Here is a 6,774-nt window from a genome sequence, read left to right as displayed (position 1 = left end):
TGCAGGAGTTCAGTACTGTAATGTTTAGAAGGTGGCAAAAGACTTTCTTATACCAAAACTTGTGCCTTTTGTGCTCAGTTGGATAAGAAGTGAGCATCTGATCAGCTGAATCCACTGCTCCCATATTCTCATTATAATCCACAATGACACATGGCTTCTTAGTTTCTTTTCCATTTCTGTTGTCTGCTTCAATCACAGTATCTTTGTGGAATGTTGACAACATTGTTACACCATTTCAGTGCCTTAAGTTCACCACAGAATCTGGCTACAGTCGTGCCCTTTGCAATCCTTTTTTTTTTTCAGATTGCTTGGCATCTGTTTTCTGTTTAAACTGTTCCATCTGCATCAGTCCTGTTTTAATGTCATTCTCTGAAAAGCCTGGGAGATGTATGGCAAACTTTGGGCGTGAAGTTAGGACTGTAATCCACGAGTTATCTCGGGTGAATGCTGCAGCCGCAGGCATCACTGGTGAGTATTCTTGGAGCAAACGGGAAATGGGTTAAAGCTATTTTGTGATCTATAGTGTTCAGAGTAATTATTTTAGTCTGTTATTTTGAATGGTAACTTCATATATTACAAATTCAGTTTATTATATTGTGGATATATATTTACGTATTGTGAATTCAATTTTTTTTTGGAAAAAAAAATTGACACTGGACTTAGAAATACACAGAATACAGAAGTTAACAAATGGCTAGCTTTTGCTACTCTGAAAGCCTTAGATTTCATATGATGAATTTTCACTCATTTTGTAATAGATAACAAGACAGAAAAAAAAAGTGAAAATCTGAGCATCTGAAATGAATTTACCAAAATAAAGTATTGACTGTATCATAGAGTATTTTAAGGGACTAAATGATAACACATGAAAAAAAATCATAAAACTGAGTTTAGCTGATCACACATTCAGGTTTATTTGGGCATATTACTCATGAAAGAATAATTTTACTTTTATCATGATGAATAGAATCAACAGGAGTCCTTTAGGCTATTTTATTTGAAGTTTTTGTGTTATTTTCTTTTTAAATATTTTTTTGCAAATAAAAAGAATAATAATTATTTATTCTGATAAGCAAAAGTTGAAAAGGACCCAGAAATTTCAATCCTAGGTTTTTATCCAAAAGAAATTAAAATACATATCCATAAAAAAATTTTGTACAAGATGGTTAATTATAGCTTTACACACCATACCCTAAAACTGGAAACAAATAAAATGTTGTTGGTGAATAGACAAAAATTTAGTGGTATATTCATACAACGTATATTTAGCAATAAAAAGGAATAAAATATCGATACATGAAGTAACAGGAATAAATTTAAAAAACATAGTGTTGAATAAAGAAGACTTGTACAAAAAAGTACATTGGTATGGTGTAATTCACATAAAGTTCTAGAACAGGCACAACTAATTTATGGTGGGGGAAACAAAATAATAGCAGTTGCCTGCGGAGGTAGAAACTGACTAACAAAGAGAATGAGAGAGTAGGTGGTTAGATCTAAATCTTGATAGGGATTTCAGGTACACAGGCTGTGTGTATTTGCATAAACTCAGAAATTTTACACTTATGATTTGTGCATTTTACTGTATATAAATTTTATCTCGAAAGTATAAAAAAATTAAACAATATTAAGCTCTGTGACGCACATACTATAAAATATTTAGAGGGAAGCACACCAATGTTTGCAACTTATTTTGAAATCCATAAAAATTCCAGCGTTATCTGACGGCAGAATCGAGAGATGGGTAGATGGTTACCTAAGTAATAAGACAATGAGAGCAAAATATTAATTTTAGTATCTAGTTGTTATATATACAGATTCACTGTAAAATTCCTTTAATCTTTCAATAAATTTAAAATTTTTCTAACATGTTTGAACAAAATTAAAAGGATATCATGAATCTTTATCTTTCTTTACTACAGTATGTGAACACTAATACCATCTCACTATACAAGCACTGCTGTCAAATATACATATTAACCATTAGATTGCAAAGACATTTTTTACTCAAAAATATAACCAAAATATAATAGCAAAAAGTCATAAATGTTTCAGAAGTCTGACAGATATCAGAGGTTATTCACTTAGAGGTCCATAAATATGATAATTCATTGGGAAATCATTATATCTATATTGATACAAAACAGATACAACTGAATTTAGACTACATATTTATGATTCCTTTATAACTGGTAATAATAGTGTTTTCTTTGTTTGCCTGACCAGTATATTGATCTTGGTGCAGTGGGAGTGAGACAGAGAAAAGACTCAAAATTAGCAGACAATACTTTTCAAGGATATATATGAAGTAACCCCCAAATTAATGAGTGAATCCAATGTTGCCTACAATATGTGTGCCTAATCTTTTCTTAAAAACAGATTTTTTTTTTTAGGGTAGAATAAATGATTTAACAATGCCTAATGTAGAATATCTACATTTTTAAAAATCTGATATCTGTGTATGGGCTTTCGGGTTCTTTTGTTCAGTATCTACCCACAGCAGCAAAGAGTCATCATTAAACACTTAAGTTTATTACTATACATATATGTTTTAGAGCAAAACATGGGTTCATTCAAAACAAACTGTTCTTATATTACATTTTAAAGATTCTATGTGATTATTTATTTTTTAATTATTTTGGTTGGTGTATCATTCTCTTCACCATCTACCTGGTTGTACTTGAAAATAGGCTTCACTCCAAGTAAAGAGTCACTACCCATTTTCAGAAAAGGAGAGTAGAGGCAAAACATGGGGAGCGGATAATTAGCTTTTCCTGATCTTAGAGCATGCCTTGAAGCAAATGCCACTTTTAACTGATTATTGTGGAACTAAGCAACCAATCAAAAATTTTCCAAAATCTTTTCATTACAGCGCTCATGCTGTTATTTCAATATCCTTTAGTTTTATATTGTTGCCAAATCAGTCTTATATTAGTCAAGAAGCGAAGAGATTTTTCAGATTTTAAAGGTGAAGAATGAAATACATGTGCACAACCAAATTATGGTGAAAATTTTTCCTTAAAGTTTTTTTTCAGGATATCAACTTATTTATCCATAAATAACATTTTTTCCAGAGCTTTTGAGAGAGAACATAGTAATTTTTTTTTCATAAATGGCACTACAATATAGACTTTCTAATAACTGGATCAGTTGCTATTATAATAAAATTCCATGGTTTGCTTGGCTCGATCATTTTATTTTTAGCCATGGGTTGAGATACCATGGAACACAAGTTGCTTCCTCCATTTTCTTTGATGATATTGGGACTTGTACCAAAGGAGCACTTCTGAGAGCAGGAAAAAAAAATGCTAAGATGCAGTGATTCTAAGAAAATATTGGCAGTCAGATTTTCATATACTAGAAGTTTTACAAAGTATGAATCTCTGTTTAACTCCACCGCAAGCAATTGGAGAACATTATCTTCATTTTATAGAAGCTTCATTGTTTTCTTGAACAGCTGCAAGAGTCAAATTTCTGAGCTAGAAATTGTACAGTACCAGAGGGTGAGGAAAATTAGTTCATTCCTGTCTCAGAATCTTGAACATACTGAGACATCTATGTGAAATAGTAAAGTCATAATACAATATATTATCTGATTAATCAGTGGCCAAAAATACTGAACCATTTCTGTGCTGTGCAAGAAAGAGCCAAAGATGTCTATTTATACAGCATCAATCAGTTGTTATTGTTGTCTGCTCTGTCAGTTAAAAAAATTAATAATAATATTTTACACACCCTGCAGGTGGTTTAGTGCTATGATTATAGAACTTCATAGCCATTGAAAGTAGAATATACCCACTCAGAAGGGAACAGGAATTTCATCTTCCTATTCCAAGGAAATGGTACACACACACACATTCAAGTAGAAATTGCAAAGACAGTTTTAGATTTTGTCAAAGAATAGAGTGCAATATTGCTTATCCATGGATGTCCTTTTACATGCTTACCAATTTAATGGTAAGCAGTTCTGGCAGCAAGGTCTGAATCAATGCTTCAGTGGTGCCTGAAGTACACTGAATTATACCTTTTAATATCTGGGTACTTTTTGTCTGCTAATGAGCTTAAATAATCTACTGACCTTTCCTGTTCTACCATTTTCTTTTCATCAATATTCTTATCAGTTAGTAAACCTCTCCCAACCCTAAGTAACAGCCTAGAGTCAAATGGACTACTTACTGACTAGTTGTTGGCTATAGGAGCAGTGATCTTCCCTGAAACACCTTGGGAAATACGTTGGCTTCTAGATTCAAATGCGAAAAGTCATAGGGTGACTTCAGAGCAGAATGTATATTACAAGTGTTATCACAGGAGCAAGAGCAAGAGCATAGAGAGAAGATTCTCACAAGTGGTAGATGTAGTTAGGCATAACGAGACTGCCCAATGCAGAACACAAAAGCTGGCCCTCAACATGCATGGCAATAAGCCTTAAACTACTCTCTAGCCACAGTCACAATGAAGTAAGCCATTGTAATCTATTCTGTAAATTATTTGGCTTTCTGAATACTTTCTCATCCCTAATTTAGAGCATTCATACCATCCTTTAATTATTTTATTTATGTTTCTCTAGTTAGTTTGCAAAATTTCGAGGCTTGGTGATAAGCATTCAATATAGGACAGAAAGAAGGACAAGAAGAAGGGCAGGGAAGAAAAAGGTTTATTCCTTTGCTTCCTTCGACACTGAGTCTTTGAATTCCCAAAACGGTGTATAAATTATATGTCTCTCAGTTTCTGATTTATTTTCCCCAGTCTTTCTTCCCCCAAGGGATGAGGGTTTCATATGTAGATAATAGTTTATATTTTTTATTCCTCAGTATAATGTACCATGAGATTAAGAAAAGACATATTGCCTCAAAAGTTAATAGCCATTACCCTTCCTAACAAGAAATACTAGAAAAGAAAAAATATCAAATGAAGGTCATCACATATATGTCTGTGCAATTTATGACCTATCATGCACACAAGAAAAATGAATTAGTATTCTATTTTTATTTATAGATACAATAAACATCATAGAACTTTATCGAATACTAATTTAAAAAATACACAGCTTTAGCCAGTTTGGCATTTATTGGTTTCTCTGTATTTTGTTAGTAAAATATGAAAATATTTTCCAATTTGAAAATATGGAAAATTCTTCTTGGTATATTTGACATAGTAATGAATAAGAATAGCAACAAAATCTCTAGTCATTGAAGTAAATGCTAGATCAATTGGATTTTATGTGAAAGGTTGGCACAAAGATAATTATTTAAACAGTATATTTAATGGAATATGCCACAAATGATGTTTGTACTTGGGCAAGTGTCTCAAGTACAAAAGAAATTCATAAGAGGTAAGAAAGATTCAGAACAAGAGAGCTTGAATAATTTCTGCTGTATATTGTGAGAACAGTTTGTTCTTTTCCATTGTGGACATGAAAAAAAAAGAAAGAAAATCCATATAAAATGTCACTGGCAATAGAGGATTAGCCCTGTTCTAGTAAAAAGTAGGTCTCCTCAGGGCTTGCTCTAGGCAAAATAGTGAAATAAGAGGAGGAACAAGTTAGCAGAGTGGGAAAATTCTTGGACTAAAAGTTTGATTTTTGCATTTCGTTCCATTTCTGAACTAAACAGCAACATAAATTTGTCAAATCTGTTAATTTATCTGTATCTTAGTTTGATTATCTGCAAAAATAAATAATTCTGAATCTCCTTCTAAGTACAAAAAGCCTATAATAATGTGTATATTCTGCGGATTCCATCACGCTACATAGCACTTTCTCCTACAGGCTGGCAAGCAGACCCTCTTTTCAAATTTCTAGGTCTACTTCCACAGTCTTTTGCTGCCTAATGACTACTCAGAATCACTCACTGTTCAATGTCCAATTCATAATCCCAGAATGCGTCATGCTCTGCCATTACTTTGAAAACTATTTCCTTATATTCCTTTACTAAAGCCAAAGCCTACATTTTAAAAAAAATTTAAATCATAATTAATACTTATGGAGAGTAGAAAATTAAGCAAATAAGCTTCCCGCAATACAAGGCATATACTAGGTACTCAGTAAGTATGTAATAAAAAACTATTAAATGTATACATATGACAAAATGGAATTAGATTGGCAAATTAATAACAATTTCAAAAGTAGTATAAATTCATTTTCTAATTTTCAAAATAGTATTCCTTTGAAATTCAAGCCAGCTCAAGGAAATTAATTACTAATTGTTAAAATTTAATGAAATGTAGGGAAAATACTTTCAGTTCATCCTTTTTAATGTCCACTATTTAAGATACTGTTTATTCTTTTATTGCAGAGATCACTCATGTTTTCTTTCAAATTCATTTCTTTCCAGTGCTTTCTAAAGTAAAAGTCTTCACCTATCGTTCTTCTTATCCCCCATAAAATAAGTTTTTCTAAATTGCTTAATAGCATCCCCCAAATGACAACACATGGATCCTATAAAGGTTACAGGAGTAAATAAACCCTTTTCCTTTAACCTACGCAAAATTTAAGAAATAAATTTCTCTGTAAACCCCACATTGAAGAAATAGAGTAAGCCATACATATTTGTAAATTGAATGGTTTGGTTTAATTAACCCTACCCACACACACTTCTCCCACTCTGTGATTCTGCCACCATCGTAACTGCTTGGTCAGCTAATCAAATCTTTCTTCCCCGATTTGGCCTAATTGTGCCAGACTGCAATACAAAACACATAAACTCATTACAGTGGACACAGATAAATCATAATATCATGAGACATGTAATCACGATGGTGCCTTGACATAAAATT

Source organism: Pteropus vampyrus, unplaced genomic scaffold (genome assembly GCF_000151845.1).
Source record: "Pteropus vampyrus isolate Shadow unplaced genomic scaffold, Pvam_2.0 Scaffold108, whole genome shotgun sequence".
NCBI classification, from domain to species: domain Eukaryota; kingdom Metazoa; phylum Chordata; class Mammalia; order Chiroptera; family Pteropodidae; genus Pteropus; species Pteropus vampyrus.
This window is presented reverse-complemented; position numbering follows the sequence as displayed.